Here is a 20332-nt window from a genome sequence, read left to right as displayed (position 1 = left end):
AAAAGTATGCACGAGGCACATGGGTGACACTAAAAAGGGTCAATACATAAAATTACTTCTTCTTTACTTTTCTTTTTCTTCGTTTCTTCCTGTCGAATATTACATCTAAAAGTACATATATAATTTCGGATCATTTCAATCAATTTTTCTGTTTACAAAGTGAAAGCGCAAAAACTCTCCAACAGGTAGATGGACCTTCGCATCTAAACATTCTATTTATTCAAACTTTTCCTAATTGGAAAAAATGTATATCCTTTCAGTTTTTCAGTCGAGCAGATGTCCAAATCAACAAGGGCATATCCAACTCTTGGAGATCCTAAAAGTTTTTGGAAATTTCCTGATAGAAAAACTTTTCTCTAAAGAACTACTTTCTTACACCTCCTTTGATCCTTTTCATATAAGTCCGAAATGAGATTTCAAAACTTGAAAGTATGTTTGAAATGTTGCTAACTGGAAAAGTTTGCATCTCAGATTTTCAGAAGATATCATCTCATGTAATGAAAATTTTGGGCCATGTGTGATTTTCATGGGTATGTGCACCTGCAAATTTTTGGTTACCTTGTGTTTCGGTAACTCATATGCAGGTTTATCTAGAGGCATTTAATAAGCGGTAAGAACTATCCAATTCTGAAGTAGTTGTCTTTTCGTTTTTATTGCAAATAAACCGCGTTCATGGTTCATATAACAACCATAGTTTCAGAATGAAATACAAGTTTTTAGCCTTTCCATGTCGTGCTTCCAGGAAGCATCTGAAGACATGATTAAAATGGTTGGATTACCCCTGGGGAGCTTGATGCTCGTCATGCCTTTCATCTTATTGCCCAAGTTTTTCTGGTGAACGCTTTATTTCACTACATAATGAGCTCTTCAGGAACATTTTATGACGACAATATACGACTATACGTCGGCGGTTCGACCTTGAGTTCTCAGCCCTCTAGACCCATTGTTCCCAAGTTTGAAATGTTCAGTGACGAGTAATATAAAATAAAGGATAAGGATGCACCTTCCACATCTTCGTCTTATCTCCTTCATCAGCTCTCCATTCGAACCTACTGCAAGGACAGTCATACGGACGCATTCCACCCACAGATCTGGGTCATAAACGGAGCTTGTGAGATATTGCTCGTTTATTCAGCTGTTTGGTCGTTAATTAAGTTATCGATTTTATCTTTATTTTTATTCGTCCGACTTTTCTAGAAATAGATTGCAATGTGTGTCCTAAAAGATGTGCACAGTACAGAAACAGCAGGTAACGAATGAAAAGAGTTCCTAACTGAGTGAGTTCTTTGTTTGTGGGGAGCACACAATTAAAATTCAATTCACCTTTGATTCAGAGCGGTTAGAGTAAGACTTTTTTCAAAAAATTTCCTGAGCACTTCCTGCGGTGGTTCTCGCTAGAAAAGTTTTTTTTTGTATACAGTCCTGGAATAAAACAGCCAGAGGAATACTCAAAGAAATTTAATTTCTGGGAAAACAGTTAAACTGAAAAAATCTTTTTGTAGGAAGCTTTCTAGGTTGCATTTTGAGAGTAGAGTTTTAATGGAATCGGGAAAGACTAGTCCAACGGGAATTGCGAGAATTTCAGATTTTTCCTTTCAGGCGATAACTGAAAATTGCTCGCTCAATGTGAAAACACATTTTTATTATGCACTTTTCAGAAAAGCGTAGATTTTTAAGTTGAGGGAAATAGTTTCATTTAACTTGAAATCTGTTTGTGAAAAGCAATTTACTCAGAGACAATTTAGATTATGAAACGGCCATAATTCTGTTCTGATGCTGAGATAAAGATATTCAAACTAAACTTTTACCTTTTAAATTAAGAACTACGGCTGATCGTGTTTGGAGAGAATATCCTTACTACATCCTTTCTATCGCAGCTGATAGTGTCCTCTGGTCCTATGAGCCCTAACTTTCCCAAAAGGAAGAGTCCGAAGCAATTTTGGTGCTTGGTTCCGATAAGATAAATGTTCACCTCTTTAACCACAAACGCTACTAAGTTGTCCTGCATTTCTCTACAGAATAACTGTATGCCTTTGCCCCCTCACGCTGAACTGTGCGCAATTGAGTGTTCCAAATATTTTACGAGCGCCCATTTAGATAATGAGTTCCCATCTCTTTTCATATTCTGTTAAGTTTTCTTGAATCATAATAAATGGTGAATTTGCAGACCAATAATTTTTTCACATTCATTAATTTAAGCAAAGTATTAACTGCTTTAAAATTCAGAATTCTATAATAGTACAGTGGAATCCTGGTAATTCGTACATCGATAATTCGTATTCCCAGCTAATACCGGTCCCCAGAATTAATTTTCTTTATCTCGCACTTCCGATAATTGGTAATCCCGATACACAAGGTACAATTCAGAGCTCCACCCTCCGAGGGGTTAAGAAAGGTATGGATGGAGAAGCAAGAGTTCCTACTTCTCCTGCTACTCTGGTGCTTCAAGTGAGGGAATATTCTTATAGCATGGTGGACATGTTTGCTTTCTCAATCCCACTCTCGAAGGAGGGGGGATAGAAAAAGTATGCAGGAGAGAGGAAGATTTCCCTTCCTATGGTTCTGAGTGGTGGCCGACTATAAAACACAACGAACGGTGCCTTGCGTAGCGGAGACGAAAATTTTGCGTTGGACTAGTGGCACGGGTTGCACCGATCTTGGAAAAAATTGTGAGAGAGGCGTCTTCGATGGTATGGTCACGTAATTCGCGCTAATGAGAATTCACTCGCCTGAATTGGTCTGAACATCGAGGTCGATGGTAAACGACCAAAAGACCGACCGAAACAATGGTGGCTTGATACGCTGAATGAGGATTTGAAAGCCTCGTGACTGCATCTAGATCAGGCCTTTGATAGAACAAAATGGCACAAGCGATCACGACGAGCCGACCTTGTTTGTGAACGGAACAAAGGCTAAAGAAAAAGAAGAAGGAAGACTCCTCTTTCTAACCCCGTTGAAAACTTGCTGCGATCGCCCAATTTTACAAACTTGCAATGCCTCAAAAAAGGCTATTTCATATAAATAATTAATTACTGGTGAGGAAATTATCGTCAGGATTTGAAAATGGGGAGAGGAGGCAGCCCAATTTGCCCTCTACCTTCATTCCACTTATATGGGGGAGCCGTAACCGTTTAAGACGGGGCGAATGCTCCAGTATCTTCTTCCTACATATCCTCCTTATCTCTGCTGTTCTGGACCTGGGGTTGGTACATTTACTTCAACTATGATGATACCAAATAGAGAGGATCTTCTGCTTGTTTCTCCATATCCTCCTTACCCGCTCTGAGACTGAGGGTCAAAATTAAATCTCACGATTATGACATTGAGATAGGCTCATTTTGAGGCGTCATCACGTTTCAAGGAGGGTGACTGCTGATTTTTTTCGCACGGTTGGAGAAGACGGTTCGGTTCCTACTAGATATGCTTACTGGGATAGGACTGGAAATTTAAATTTTGCAATGATGATATAAAAAATGCTCGATTTTGAGACAATATAACTTTTTAAAGGGCGTCCATCAAGAGTTTTAACCGAAGCTAAAGCGACGAGCCCTAGTCTAATACGTTTGGCAATCTATATCCTCATGTGATTAAATTCTCGGGTTTATGCAGCTTTAAAATTAGAAAAATTGAAAGTTTGCTGCCTATCATCATCAGGCGATAGGTAACATTCACTGTGTGGAGCTTCCTGCGAAAAACTTTGGGATTCGCTATTGGATTCGGACTTCTAAGAACGGATTCGCGAATGTAAGGACCTAAACAGAAATTAATTGGATCATGGGTGAATGGGCCCGAGGAAGCTCTATAGAGAAGGCCCCATTCATTCACACCACAAATGTGCAGGATTTACACCAAGGGTAGGCCTATCAGCATACCAGGCAACAGATCAGCTTGTATGTAGCCTTTCCCTTTCGTGCGTTAGTCAAGGATATGAAAACATAAGCGGACGCAGAGTTAAACATTGCGAAGCTAGGGAGTACTGCTTTTCTGAGTGCACGCAAAAACGAAGCATATTTTGAAACCCAAGCACTGATGAAGACAAAAAATGGTCGTCGAGGTATTCATATTTGCACGCAATAAAATTAGATTTAGTAAAGGAGGAAACGGTGTTGTATTTGTATTTTTAGTTCACCAGGCCTTTCTAAGAACGTTATCATAAATAGGGCCACAAACATTCTTGGCCCCAGTCGCAAAAAGAGTCGCAACGGCTGGTTTGACGATGAATGTAAGCTAGCAACGGAACGGAAGAATGCTGCATACCGAGTAATGTTGCATTCTCAAAGGACGCGGGCAGGCACGGAGACTTATCAAAAACTCCGGTGAGCGGAGAAGCGACTTCACAGACGGAAAAAGGAAGCCTGGGAGAACTAACAGGTCTGTGAACTCGAAAAGTACAGGGAGCAACCGCACCAGGCGCGGAAGTTTTACCAATAAGTCAGCAGGATGAAGCCTTACACACCTTGATGATTATCCTGACAAGACAAAGAGGGAGATCTGATTTCCGACAGAATGGGCATATTGGAGCGATGGATTGAGAAGGTCCCCTCAATTGAAGACGATAGACGAATACTGCTACCACCAAAAATAGAAAAAACAGTCCGTGCAATTCATCGGCTTAAAAATCTTATGTCGCCATGAGCCGATGAAATTACTGTGAATTGGTTAAATATTGTGGAGACCAATTACACCAAGTGGTTAATCAACTTATGCTCAAGGTGTGGGAAAGCGATATAATACCTGATGACTGGCAATGGGCAATGGCATTATATGTCCCATACATACATAACAAGTCGGGAAACCGAAAGCTGGCCGCTTCAGGTACGAAAGGTTTTGTGTATTTCTTAGTACGTAGTACGTAATATATCCGTATATTATGTGAGAGTATCCACTTTCGGGTGATATTGACATTCAATACATAGTCTTCAATTTTCAAAGAAGCAGCAAATTTGAGGTATTATAACTTTGTTAGTAATAGTGCGATTTCCACCAAACTTGGTAAGATCATTTACACAAAACCTTAGAAAGGGAGATATCACATAGTGCAGCAATTATAGAGGTATCACGTTGCTGAGTACCAACTATAAGATATTCTCCATTATCTTGTTAGATCGGATATCCCCCTATGCCAGAAAAATCAGTAACAGATCAGATTTTCTCTGTGCGGCAGGAAATCGAAAAACTGTTGGAATAGGGACATCAGTTTTATTATCTTTTCGTCGACTTTAAAGCCGTCGATGTTACCATTTTTTTTTGTTGGGGGTAGGGTAGGTGAATGCGTTTACGCACAGAGTGTTGGACTCCCGCAACAGTACGCTGTCGGAATACCAACTGAACACCTCTCTGTCATTAGAGAACTAGCCTGGAACCGTCTGACACATTACTTCGGGCTAGCCCTCCCACTCTCCCGGCTTTGGGAGCCCTCAAGTCAGGGAATTCGTTTCACCAACGGGAGGGAAGGGGAGGAAGGGAGTTGTCACTTCAGGGAACCCCTTACGATTCGATCCCTCCGCCGGTCGAGTTCAATCTTCTTCGCAATAAGAAGAGCCCAAACATAATGCGCAATACGATTTCAGCTGCCAGCGGTCTTCAGCATCTCCCTGACAATGTTATCTGGAGTGGCCTCCCCTGTGTCTGCATAAACCTGCTGACGAAAACCATTCTACCTCCCGGAAGAGAAAAAGGTGTGTTCAGCGTCGTCGTAGAGTGGCTTCATTGCAGAACACGCAATCAGGAGAGCATGCCTTCTCAATCCTATGCAGGCAAAACTGAACACCTCCATGCCCGTTTAGAATTTGGGTAAGGAAGTAATGAATCTCACCGTGTGTTCAGTTCAACCACTTGTCTACATTGTCCATGAGCCGCGCATTCTATCTGCCCCTTGGTTCATTTTGCCAAGAAAGTTACCACTCCGTAAGGGTGCGTTGACGTTCTTCTCAGTCAACCACCTCTCTTAAGTTCTGCTCTTACGGCGGTAGATGGCTTTGCGATTCTTCTCAAGGAGGGCAACGGGGATCACTCCCGCAATCAACATCACAGTCAGTTCGGAGACGGTCCGATAAGCAGACGCCACTCGCAAAGCTCCTCGCCTCTGCACTTGAGCAAGGCGCTTACGATGCACCTCCTTGTCAAGGGTATCAACCCATACCTACGCGCCATAGAACCGAACCGACTGCGTTGCTCCCATCAGGTGCCGTCTCCTAGTAGATATAGGGCCCCCAACATTCGCCATTAGCCCACTTAAGGCCACGACTGCTGCTAAAGCCTTGCCCGCTGCTGCTTTGATTTGTTCGAAGAAGCTCATCTTCGAGTCGAGCATTAAACCAAGGTATTTAACAGCTGGTTTTGATTCTATAGTCAGCTCGCCGATGGATATGGGACGCAGGGTCGGGATTCTTCTTCTGATTAAGATCTAAGACTACTTCTGTTTTTTCAGCGCAAGGCTGAAACTGTGAGCAGCCATCCATCCATTTACCCGGCGCATCAAGGTGCCATGTCTGCTTTGGGCCTGTTCAACATTGCGTCCGGCAACAAGTGCCTCGACATCGTCTGCATAACCAACCAGGCGCGACTCTTCGGGTATATCGAGTCTTAGCAGACTATGATAGAAAGCGCATATTTGTCTATTTTACGAAATTGAAGGCATTTCTGACATCACGCGTTATGAGGAGCACTATTCGTCTAGATTGGCGGCTGTGTGCCTCGGCTCGATGAATCGCATCTACGACCTCCATAACAGCATCTACTGTGGATCTCCCTGTTCTGAACCAAACTGTCTTGGGGATGATAGCATAGCCAGGTTAAAAGTGGACACGGTCATGAGAGAATTCGGTATCCCGACGAAATTGATAAGACTGACTAGACTGACCCTGACCAATGTGCAAAGCTAGATAAAAGCAGCGGGGTCATTCTCGAGACCATTCAACATTAACAACGGTCTAAGATGAGGGATGCCCTGTCATACATATTTTCTCTTAACCTGGCTATGGAGAAAGTGATTCGCGATGGCGAGGGCCACCATCCTTTTTAAGTCCACCAAGCTATTGACTTATGCTGACGATATTGACATTATGGGAATAACAAGCCGAGATGTGCAGTCTACTTTCATCCAGATCGAACAGGCAGCGCGAGATTTCGGGCTGCACATTAATGAAGGCAAGGCAAAGTACATGGTGGCAACGTCAGCACTAAAAACCAAAGAACGAATAACATCGGCTCGCAGTGGTCAAACGAAAACCATATAGGTAGAAGATTACAACTCTCAGACCGTTGAAAATTTCTGCTATCTAGGGTTTAAAATTTAAAAACCGATAGCAACTACGATGATGAAGTCCACGCACGACGGTCGGCTGCCATTCTCTCACCATTGGGTCAAAGCTCTTACTGTACAAAACAATGATCTTGCCAGTCCATATGTATTCCTTGGAAACCTGGGTTAGTCGCAAGAAAAATTGCAAACTCTTGGCCGCATTTGAGAAAAATCCTCCGAAGGATTTTTGCCCCCCTACATGAAGGTGGACGATTTCGCAGCCTCTATACTGATGAAATCTATAAGCGATGCCAGGACCGTCTGGTTGTGGATAAAATTTGGTATAGCAGATTGCGGTGGGCGGGTCACCTAATCCGTATGGGAGTGGATGATCCAACTAGGGAAGTCTATGATAGAAAAAGATGACGTAGCAGACTGTGCCTGAGATAGAACAATGGCGTAGATCAGGACGCCAGGCAGCTTTTAGGGATACCGAAATGGTGAACCTAGACCCAAAATTGGGATGTCTGGAGTTCCTTACTAAGTCAGGCCTAGACCGGCAACAACCGGTGCGCCGTTGATGATGATGACGGTTATGAGAAATTATGTGACTTTCGCGTGATGCTGAAATTCGAAGTCTTGAATTTGCACAGAAATGACAACTTTGACCTATTGTAACTTTGCCAGTAATAGTGCCATTTCCACCAAACTTGGTCGGATCATGCTCTATGTCATCGCCTTAGTTGTCGTTGGGTTTGTGGATTTGAGTAGGAAATGGGAATAGTAGGTATTCGGGATAGAAGGAATCAAAAAATGCCGCACTATAGAAGAATATATATAAATATAACTAGATTTGTTTCATATTCATATTTAAAGAAAGAAATTCTCTATGAGCCATAGGAAAGGCGAAGCTTATACTATATATTCAAGGAATCAGTATCTTTGGGTTAGCATAATATTTTCCATTTACTTAGAATATTTTTTTCTTTCATTTAGAATGGATGTACCAATCCTTCCCTATTATTTCTCGAACGAAATTGGGGCATTTATCTTTAGCAAAAATAATATTTGTAGATACTCGGAATTTCCATAGCAATTTTGATTAACTTGCTAAAGCTGCTTGGAGGTCATGCTAGCCAACTTTGCATTCTCTTAACATTTGCATTTACAAAGATCCAGAAATAAAATAAACTAAACCAACAAACAAAACCATAAATTGGGCAGACAAGCTACAAAGGAAGTGTGAAACCTCCTTTTCCAATCAGCATTTCGCGTGGCAGTTTCATAAATAGGTAGAAATATGGGGGAAATAGGAAGGACGGCAAAGAGGATTCGAAGTATCTCGTACTAAACATCTGTACATCTGGCATTACACGTAATCAAAGTTTTTCCAGAGGAAACCGGGAGAGGAATCGCAGGAGGTCATGGAGACACCGTCGAGAGCCTTATGCTAATTTGGCGGGTTTGCAAATGAGTGAAATTATCATTGGCCCCCGCAGTAAATGTACGCTAAAGCAGGTATCCATCCCGGGATGGCTTCTATTGAGAACTCATGCAATCATCTCAACATTTGTGAATACAATATTCTCGGCAACCAGCTGAGCCTTTATTGCAAGAAAAATAATCGATTCCTTCAGCTCCTCCAATCAATGTTTAGTCAATACAGAATCTAATATCCAAATCACGGCAATTTGTATAATTTTCCTCATTTTCATTTCAAATGTAGTTTTGATATGGAAATTTCTAATTTTATCTCAACTGTTTGCTTCCATTCCGAGCAATCGGGGCTATCTGGCTTAGCATTGTACAGAGTCGTGATGCTGGATATCATCAGATACGTAAACAAGTCTCTGGCGGATGTTTCTAATATGTTAGACGTCGACTACTGGGGAAAACACATCACAGCACAAATCCGTAGCCACTCCATGGAATTGTTCAGAAGAGTAACCTGGACTCTTGGGGTCGGGAAAAGTAGCGCGGCCAGAACAAATAAGCTCCTAATCTCTTTAATCTTGAATCTATTTCTATTCGAGTCAATGGCGACGCCGGCCGGCGCGGCAGCCTACTCATATGTGGCGTATTACAGAGTGTGACATGTTAAACAATTTTCTGTATGTTCAATGTCACTCGAACGATGGCAATCTAAACTGGAATATCTGAGTAAATATTGAGAAGTGTAGCATCAAGTTTTCTGTAATTATTTCATGTCAGCAGTCTCAAATTGAACTTGTAACGATAAAATCTAATCCCTCTTCTGTATACCGGGGGTTGACAAAGAATTTGAGACGTACATGTTTGATTGCTTGGGGAAGTATTGAAGGCAAACCCATTTTCATTGATTGGCTTCAAAAAACTACGGAAGTTGTGAGATCGCGCACCGAGATAGGCCCTTTTAACTGAAACGTTAAAATCGATACAACTGTGAGATAGCTTGGAATAATAGTCCACATCCAAACGCGAATGAAGATTAGTCTTGCCATGTTTACGCGGATGAATCAATAATTGCGGATCGGCCAAGGGGGTTGAACGTCAGCCCTTCCATTTCGTGCTACATTTTTGGCTTTGTGTTTGTCCTAGAACCGTAGGCTTATTATTAGGACAGCATTAAAAGCGATGGTAATTAAAAGTAAAAAAGTAAATAATAAAGGATGACTATGTGGAGGTCCTTTGATACCTACACGAAGAAGTAACCAGAAGATATATGTATAAGGGTCGTCCATTGGCGGGAAATTCGAACCTTTCTCAGACTATCTAAAGTTTACGCCAGTTTTAATGAAAAGTTCATACCGAACTCTCCTTTAATATTGGGGAAAATTTATCTTTGCACGAAGCCCACATTTGAAGCGTCAGTGGGGAGCATTTTACTAATAAATTGGCATTCAGGCAGAAGCAGAACCGTATTTCCTAGATTTCTAGTGAACAAATGAAATTCTTCTACTTTGATAAATTGCTTTCTCAATTTCGATGCCGAATTTCCTGCCCTCGTTCATTCACCCCTAATAGTGCCGAAACTTTTCCATTTTCATCTGCCCTCAAACGTAACATATTCCACGTCCAGTCTGCTTTGGGGTGGTTCCCCATTTGTCCTAGTGACGGGCAGCCAGGACTGAGTGGTACTACAGATGTTTATTTGTACAACATGACTGGAAAATATATACTCCAACTACGAGTACTACTCCCGATTGATGGCACTCGAAAATCGCGCGCAATTCATATTCGAGCAGTTGCTACCAGAGACCATTGTGTTTTTGTCGTCGACTGCTCTGAAGTGGCCACTTGAGCTTGTCAATAATTAGTGTTTCAAATCAATTATTCAGAAGAATGAACGCTCGGCAGGATCTGTCCCGGCAAGGTGGAGGGAAGGTGACGGTAACCTGTAGAAAATAACGTTCAATGTCTCGATAGGAAATTGATGTCACCTTTCCATTATCAAGAAGATTACGGGCATTAGCATGTCAATGGGAAAGGAACAATGTATTTTTAGCATGTCCTTCGCACATTTGCTTTCATCGGATTAGGTCATTAATAAGAGGCTTTGGTAATGAGTAATGTTCCAATGTACTCCTGCGTATGTAGGAGCATGACAGGGACAACAGAATGCTTTCTGGCTTGTGACAGTGTTTCACTGAAACATATATTGTACAATGAATTATTATCCTTAATTGTATAAGCTGGCAGGCTCGTAAGCTTCGGAAAACCTATAAACGTTAGATTCAAATTATAGCAAGGACAGAACTTCAACCGCAAGCTGGTGTTATTTGTAGTCACGAAACCTTGTAAGCATGGGAAATCTATCAGACACCATACATTAACTAGTTGTAAACACTGTTCCTGTGGAAGGAGGAGGGAGTTTTCATGAAAGGCAAAAATACCCCTGCATAGAGAATGAGGCGCAGACAGTGTTTTCTTTTCCAAAACCCTTTTAAAATCGATTCATTTCCTGCCAGTCTGTCGGTCGTTTATAAACAAATTGTTTGGGAATGGTTGAGCTTGTCGTTGCGGAATTTTGTGTAAGGTTCGAAATTGTCAAGCGTCTTGCAAAATGAGGGCGATTTTTTCCTTTGGAAAGTAATTTGGGATACCAAATGAATTTTATTGATTGGTATGTCCTCGTCTTTGGTGTTTTTTAAAAAGTAAGGGTAAGAGAGCTTGTTAGGGGAAATATCATTATGTAAGACTTATAGAGCGAGTGAAACAAGATAGCTATCCTAAAAAAAGTCATAATTAGGTTTCAAAGTACATAATATTCCAATATGGAGAGAAAACTAATATTTTTTCCCTGAATTGAAAAATTCACAGTGAACAAACTTGAACCAGTCGGGAAACCAGAAGCTTGACGCTTCAGGTATAAAAGGTTTTGTGTTTCCCTATGTGAGGAGCATAACGCAGTTTTCTATCAGCTGATAGCATTGACTCGAGATATCTAAATCAATCGCTGAGTTCTGTCAGCGTCAGTCATCTGCGTAATAAAACGCATTAAGGCAGCCTGAATGAAGTGGCGTTCCACAACTGGTGCTCTTTGTGATCGACAGCTCAAATCTAAAATTTACCGCAATGTCGTCCGTTCTGTCGTTCTGTATGGCTCTGACTGTTGACCGACTATAAAAGACAATGAATGGCGTCTTGCGGTAATGGAGACGAAGATGTTTTGTTGGACTAGTGGCGTGACACGTTTTGATCATCTCCGAAATTAGGATATCTGCGACCAATATAGGGTTGCACCGATCGTGGAAAAACAGCGAGAAAGGCGTCTTCGATGGTATGGTCACGTAATTCGCGCTAACGAGAATTCACTTACCAAGATTGGTCTGAACATCAGAGTCGATGGTAAGCGACCAAAAGGCCGGGCGACACAGCGGTGACTTGATACGCTGGATGGGAATTCAAAGGTCACGCGATTACATCCAGATCAGGCATTTAATAAAAAAACATGGTGAAACCGATCACGACGAGCCGACCCCACTTATGAAAAGGACAAAGGCTGAAGAAAAAGAAGATGTGAGGAGCGATGAGTGGGTACACAATTAAAAATTTCATTGCCCCCTATTTTTTAGAAAGCGATTTAAATAAATCATTTGATGGCAAGCACTGTGCTGATAATAGTCAATATCATACGCTTCACACTAGGCGTATAATATTAAATATGAAGAACTTAACCTACAAAAGATACAAAAAAGGGCTGAAAAGAAATAGATTCTTCAGGAATGAAATTTTCATATTTAACTCGAATGCCAATTCATCATCATCAACGGCGCAACAACAGGTATCCAGTCTAGGCCTGCTTTAATAAGGAACTCCAGGCATCCCGATTTTGCGCCGAAGTCCACCAATTTGATATCTTTAAAAGCTGTTTGGCGTCCTGACCTACGCCCTCGCTCCATCTCAGGCTGCCTCGTCTTCTTTTCCTACTATTGATATTGCTCTTATAGACTGTCGGGGCTGGATCATACCCATCCATACGGATTAAATGACCCGCCCACCGTAACCTATTGAGCCGGATTTTCTCCACAACCGGACGGTCATGGTATCGCTCATAGATTTCGTCATTGTATAGGCTACGGAATCGTCCATCCTCATGTAGGGGCCAAAAATTCTTCGAAGGATTCTTCTCTCGAACGCGGCCACCTACGTTTCCGAGGAATACATGAGGACTGGCAAGATCATAGTCTTGTACAGTAAGAGCTTTGACCCTATGGTGAGACGTTTCGAGCGGAACAGTTTTTGTAAGCTGAAATAGGCTCTGTTGGCTGCCAACAACCGTGCGCGAATTTCATCATCGTAGCTGTTATTGGTTGTGATTTTCGACCCTAGATAGGAGAAATTATCAACGGTCTCAAAGTTGTATTCTCCTATCCTTACTCTCCTTCGTGTTTGACCAGTGCGGTTTGATGTTGTCGGTTGGTTGGTTTTTGATGCTGACGTTGCACCAAGATCTGGATGAAGGCAGTTTGTACGTCTCGGGTGGTTCTTCCCATAATGTCGATATCGTCAGTATAGGCCAGTAGTTGACTGGACTTAAAGAGGATCGTACCTCCTGCATTTACCTCAGCCTCACGGATCACTTTCTCGAGGGCCAGGTTAAAAACGACGCATGATAGGGAATCCCCTTGCCGTAGATCGTTGTTGATATCGAATGGTCTTGAAAGTGATCCTGCTACTTTTATATGGCCTCACACATTGGTCAGGGTCAGCCTAGTCAGTAATATCAATTTCGTCGGGATACCGAATTCTCTTATGGCCGTGTACAGTTGTACCCTGGCTATGCTATCATAGGCGGCTTTAAAGTCGATGAAAAAATGGTGCAACTGATGTCCATGTTCCCACAGTTTTTCCATCGCTTGCCGCACAGAGAAAATCTGATCTGTTGCTGACTTGCCTGGAGTGGAGCCTCTTAGGTATGGGACAATGATGATCTGAGCGTATGGGGCTATCCGGCCTAGCAAGATAGCGGAGGATATCTTATATATGGTACTAAGCAATATGATACCTCTATAATTGCTGCACGGTGTAATATCTCTCGTTTTATATATGAGACAGATCATTCCTCTTTGCAATCGTCAGGCATTGATTCGCTGTCCCATACCTTGAGCATAGGTTGATGAACCACTTGGTGTAACTGGTTGCCTCCATATTTAAAAAATTCGGCTGTAATTCCATCGGCTCCTGGCGACTTATGATTTTTAAGCCGATGAATTACACGGACTGTTTCTCCTATACTTGGTGGTGGCAGTATTTGTCCGTCGTCTTCAGTTGGCGGGATCTCCAACTGGCCGATGTTCTGGTTGTTCAGTAGTTCATCCAAGTACTCAATCCATCGCGCTAATATGCCCATTCTATCGGAAATCAGATTTGCTTCTTTATCTCGACAGGGTGAACAGGGATGTGTGTAAGGCCTCAGCCCGCTGACTTGTTGGTGAAACTTCGGATCCTGATGCTATTGCTCCCTGGACTTTTCTAGTTCATAGACTTGTTAGTTCTGCCAGGCTTCCTTTTTCCGTCTGTGAAGTCGCTTCTCCGCTCGACGGAGTTCGTGATAAATCTCCGCCCACGTTCTTTGAGTATGCAGCATTACTCGGTATGCATCATTCTTCCGTTCCGTAGCTAACTTACATTCATCGTCAAACTTCATCTCCAGGATCTTTGCCTTGAAGTGTGTTAGAACACTTCATTCAAGATCGTAACGGTACACTGCAGCATACTGTAGTAGGCAATGTGTTCAGCATTTCGCTCGTCCGAGATTATTACCCTGATTTGACCTGAGCACGTAACGACGGGGATAGACTTGATACCATTGACGTGTGGAAAGCTGATCAATTGTTCAGCCTTGCGTTCATCCCTGCTTTGTCATAGTCACCAAAAGAGTAGAGTTGTCGGAAAGATCCACCAATAGGCTAATTATGAAAGGCAGATCCGGCTTAGGAGTGTGTTCAGAAAATCCAATTGGGTAATCCGCTTGGCTCCTGGGAAAAATGGCAACCATATTCCAAAGGGAACCTGCAGAATCTGCTCTCAATAATAATGAATAACGACATCATATCAAGCTGTTACCAGTAGTTGCTTAATTCGGGGCTGTGAGGGACCATGATACTCTTTACGAAATAACTTGGTTCACGGAAATCGTATCCTTTATTGCGTTCATTTGACACCCAATATATAATTTTTACTGATTTGTATATTGCAGTTTTTCATTAATTATTCCTGACCACCTCTCTCTTAAAAAATTGGAATAAAATATTGTGAGATTGTGGTAAGCCAGCAGAAAATCAAAAATTCTCTGCAATTTAGATGATTTTAAAGTTTTTTAATTTTAGTTTATAGTTTGGAAAAATAGTAATAATTATCTTCTATTTGCTTTCAGTCTTCCCAACAGCAGTATTCCGGGGCTATAAAAGTTGCTGTCGCCTACGTAGTGTTTTGAGTAATTAGAAATTGTAAAAAAATCACAAAAACAGCTTATTCAGGCGACCGTTATAATAGCGATGGTCTAATATTGTAAGTATATATATTTCAAATCTATAAGAAGTCTAGTGTAAGTTGAACTGAGAAGATCTTTTCAAGACAATGTGAATGAAAATGAGAAACTTATGCCGGATTTGGAGTTGATTGGAATTCTTCGATATGGTGCATTGCCATCCATCCGTGAGGCTATTCTCCTTTCCGTGTCTCCATTGTGGTGGTTGATTATAGAGGACGAAAATTTAGATGCACGCCGACCAACCCATCTTAGGCAATCACCAAAGTTCGATAAATGCTCTCGTTTGCTCTTTTATTATTAATGTGGAAAGCCACAGACATCGAAACATCAATTGCCCTGTAGTCCCGGCGGGATAAATCCATGCGTTGGGTTAAATTGCCCACCGTGATCCGAAATGTAAAGTTTGGCAGATATATCAAATCCGCTTCTGGTCCCTGTTCGTGCTCATCGTGGAAGCGCCCTCTGGCCACTCCTCTTTGTTCTTGTTATGGACACTGTCACACGGAACATACAACGTCCAGCGTCCTACACATTGCTCTCTACAGATGATGTTTTTGTATGTCTCATAGCAAAACTGGCCTCAAACAATTTGTTCAAAAATGAAAGCCTCATGCAACACGATCTCAGCCAATGCTTTACTGCGTTTTGAAATTGTATCACACATAAGCACAATTCTAATGAAGGGGCGTTCCACAAATGGCGCTCTAAAAATTTACTGTAGTGTCATCCGCTCTGTCCCGTTTATGGTTCTGAGTGTCGACCGACTATAAAAGACAATGAACGGCGTCTTGTCTTCTATAGTTACGAAATACGCAATATAAGTAATTCATTTGAGTAAAGATCTGAAAGGGATTGTTTCAAGGGTGAAATTTATATGTTACTTCAAAACGACTTTTGACAGGGAAAATTGTGCACAAAAGTATGCAGGAGGGGAGAAAGGAGAGAAATAAATAGAATAAATTATATTGGGCTACAATGATGTACATTTTAAATAGACACTGGCCTGGAACGCCAGTGTGTGGTTTTTTTATCCACTAAAGCTACCTTCGACTCCCCTTCTACCCTCCCTACACCGTGCGACCACTTTTAGATATTGCATCACGCGGCGGAGGTAACTTGCTTTTGTTAGATCTCTTTCCATTTACCCGCGGTGATCGTAACTGGGTCTTCCTCGCTTTTTATGCTTTTCGTAGTTTACTTTGGATCGTTGTAATTATGGAGTTGGGAACATCCCAATTCTTCTGGCAAGCTAATATTTTGCGGACAAAATTTTTCGGTAAAACTACTTCACCTAGAGTTTTTTCTAAGTTCCTCCTTTCTTCCACGAATCTCGGTCATTAGAAGAATACGTGCGCTGGGTTCTCGGAGACCGCATCCCAGTTTGGACAATCAAATGAATTATCCAATTTAAACCTATACACTTGACAGTATCTAAAATGACCGGCGGGAAACTGGGTGAGATTATCTCCCCGTGTTTTCTCGCCAGCCACTCCCTGATGCTAGGAATCAAGCTGTTTCCAACGACGCTTGTTTGAGTGGTCCCATCGCTGTTAACATCTTATTATAGATCTCTCCTTTTCGGCTTCTTTCGCTTCCGATAAAAGAGAGATGGATTTTATATTATATATATTCATCATCTCATCTGCTAAGATGTCAATCAGCACCATTTCTGGGATGACGGATGTTGCGCCATTTGAAACGGTCAGGAAGGCAGGACACACACTAAAGGCTTTTCTTCTGTAGGCCACACTCTGAGATATGATCTGAGATATGTTGTGCTGGTCCCCAAAGTGACGCTGTATATTGAAAGTATGCCGCGGACCTACGACATTGAGCATCATTCTTGCCAAAACCATGCTTGCGGTGGATGCTTTTTGCCTTTATATTATACGTGCTGCTTAAAACTGCGGTTTGCATCTTCCATCCATTCCCTCCGAACTGGAAGATAACGTACTTCCGGGGTTCATCATTGGTGTTATACCTGAGCGTCCGTTGTCGCAACTAGCTGTCTATTATGAAAGCGAGCGAAACCAGGGTTACTCCCATGTAATATTTGCTGGTACTACCCTTTCCATGAATCACACTTCTCGGCCAAGCCATCAATTTGACGTCATCAATGGTTGATCTGGTTTTACGGTACCCATATTGTAGATCTGAGAGGCCTCCTTGGTTCTCAACGGCCGGAAGCAATCTATTGTAAACTACCCGCTCCAGCATTTTTCTCATAGGGTCTAGAACATATATATGGTTCATCTGGAGGTTTACCAGCTTTAGGCAACAGTACCAACTTCTGTCGCTTTCATGCTGTAGGGAATATCCTCTCGGACATCCACGCTTCGAATAACTCAGCGAACATGTCCGGCCTTGATTTCACGGGGAGCTAAGAGCCCTATTCGATATTCTGTTCAGGACCGGAGCTATGCGTCACCTGTTCTGTTGTAAATTTCCAGTAGTTCGTCTGTTTTTACGGCCGGAATTTCCATCACATCCAGAGTTCTCTGAATGGTGCCAGCGTCCCTTCAATGCTGGGCAGATGATTTTTAACAAGAGAATAGGACACGTGAACTGCGGAGATGGCCGCCTCTGAATCTCACAACTCTATAAGTGTTTCCCCACGGGTTTATATCCGTCTCAGAGCTGAGATCCATAAAGCATTCCCTTTTGCTCCGCTGGCTGGCCAACTTGAGATTTTTGCAGGCTTCCTTGTATGCATGCTCTTTTTAGACTGGATCGATCCTGCATACCGCCCTTTTAGCTGTTCGCCTGGCTCGGTGGCTTGTTTGACCGGAGGCTCGCCAGTTCACTATTCCACCAGTAGTTACGTTTTCTAATGGGGAATGTTTCTCTCTTAGGCAGGGATATATCACATAAAGAGCTTTTCCGTGTGGTCGCCAGCCTTAGCAGGTTCGTCCAACCACATTTCTATGAAATTCTGCTCATCCAGTGCTTTTACGGAACAGTTTGATATCCTTCTCGGTGTTGGCTATATTATTTGCCTACCGTATGTGTCCTTAATTCGAAGAAAATTGCCTGGTGATCAAGACAGGCCTGCGATTGAAGCAGACCATCCTTTTCGAAAGATACTTACAGAACAATATCAAACTAGTCAAAAGCCTCTAATGAACTTGGACTTTCTGCATTATTATCTCTGCTTCTCCATTACAGAGGCCACGCATTAAAGTCACCTGCAATTACCTTCGGGCTACACGCAGCTTATTTTTACGGCAACTTCCATCTCATAATCGTGGGTGGTTGGCTAAAGTAAATCCTGAACGACCCTGCAATGATTGAGGTTTATTTGAATGAAAGTCATTTTTTCACTGAAGTCAACGCCTCCCGAAACTTCGGGACCGATCGATGCCGTTGGTGCGTGGCTCCGCGAAGTCTCCAAACATGAGGCACTTAAAGCATCTCCTTAATGAAATTTTCTCCCCCACGCCGCAGACAACCCATCCGATTCGAACTCTTCCTGCTTATAAAGCCCCTGCGCTTCCTCCGTTGGTGGTCGAATTGAGCCTGTTTGAGTACTGGCTTTTCTTAGACTCATAATAGATTCTTAACCCAGTTCCTCCAACTTAAATTCATCTTTGAATACTTTTTCCTCTGGATGGTACTTTGTTGAGATCCTTGTATCCTTGCATTGTATTTAAATAGTTCTCATGTTTTTGGAGGTCCTCCCCAAGTGACCTATTAGCTTGGTTACAAAAGCCATTAGTTTTACGTAAGCTAGGTTTTTTTCTGCGCAAACATGAGATCATTTTCTGATTCTTTCGGACTTTACTGAGATTTCCGCAGGAATATTTTAGGTTTTGATCAGTTTTGACTAGTATCTCCGCGTACGATATATTGCCCTTGCTCGAGATAACAATTGAATCTAAGGGAATTCGCATCTTTGATTTCTTCTACGCCTTTTTGTGAATGACGTTGGTCCCTTGAGAATTTTCGATTCCTTTAGGTTTCGCTTCGGTTGCCGCTAATCGCACTGAAGGGTCAGAATTTCTCTTTTCGGTACCATAAGCTCCGTTTTTTGGATCCACTAGTCTGCCTTTTTTTCCTTTTTGGTGCTTGTTCATTCCCTAGGGGATCACCATCTTTCTCCTAACTCTTTTATTTGGTGGCAGGTCGATGGTAGTACTGTTAGGTGGCACTTGGGTCGCCCTTCACATTGTTTAGAAGGCCGGTTTCAGATTTTACTTGGGAGTTCTTTCTTCCTCTTGCGACCTAAGGGCACCCACCATGTTTTTGATAATTTGGTGCACGTTGTGCTTGTCCTTGATGAACTCGTGTAGCTCATCTAATTTTGCTCTAAGCTTCATGAAGGGCAGTTCCTCAATGTCAAGTCTCTGTGCTGGATAAGTCCTTAGCATTGAATGTGCCTTCCAGACTTGCCGTCTTTGGCATTCGTGAAATCGGGGAATTCGCTTGCTCACTCCCAAAGCTGCCGGTACTGGGGTTCCGAGCTTTTGAACCGTAATTTTAATCCTTCTTACTTCTTCCTTGTTGGTTTTATTTCCTGGGTATCCTTACAAATTGCCACTTTGGTTCACGCACAAGAGCTTAGCAAACACGTGCCCATGGATAGTCAAAAAAGAAAAGTACATGCACATATATTTATACATCAATAGGTATGCCTCCATCCGCCACCTGGGATCGTGCTTAATGCAAGATCAGGCCACATTTTAGAGACCTGTCTGCCTGTCTGTCACACACACTTTTCTCAGAAACCATTGCACCTATTGATGCGAAATCCGATGGGAAGGTGGGAGCTGTGAACTCCCATACATGCGTTGAAATATACTCCTCTACGATGAACTTAAGGGACTGTCCCCATACATGTAAAAACGGGGGTCAACGCTTTTTTTCACCTAATATAGCCATGTGCGGTATCAAATGAAAGGTCTCGACTAGTATTAGTTTTGTCATCGACTGCCAGGAACAGAAGCGAAAAATTTGAATTACTTTAAGGACCCGTTCTCAGAAATTACCGACCTGAAAAATCATGATGGTTGAAACCCATGGACGGCGCAATAGTTGAGGGGGTAGAGCGTCAACCTTTTAATTTCGCTGTTGTGGGTTCGAATCCTAGTCATCATGGGGATTTGTGTTCGTCTTGT

The 20332-nt window shown here is 42.3% G+C and overlaps 1 protein-coding gene across 3 annotated transcripts in view; it reads left to right on the top strand.

Annotated features, from left to right (window-relative positions):
* The window catches only part of LOC119646512 (calcitonin gene-related peptide type 1 receptor), a 247275-nt gene that overhangs the window by 29815 nt on the left and 197128 nt on the right, over positions 1-20332 (top strand). For all 3 annotated transcript variants that reach the window (XM_038046969.1, XM_038046968.1, XM_038046967.1), the window contains exon 2: positions 15102-15235. The gene's annotated coding sequence lies outside the window, so the exon portion shown is untranslated. The remainder of the gene's footprint in view (positions 1-15101; positions 15236-20332) is intronic.

Source organism: Hermetia illucens, chromosome 1, assembly GCF_905115235.1.
Source record: "Hermetia illucens chromosome 1, iHerIll2.2.curated.20191125, whole genome shotgun sequence".
In the NCBI taxonomy this organism is placed as follows: domain Eukaryota; kingdom Metazoa; phylum Arthropoda; class Insecta; order Diptera; family Stratiomyidae; genus Hermetia; species Hermetia illucens.
The sequence above is the reverse complement of the archived record's forward strand: the minus strand, read 5'-3'. Positions and strand labels throughout refer to the sequence as shown.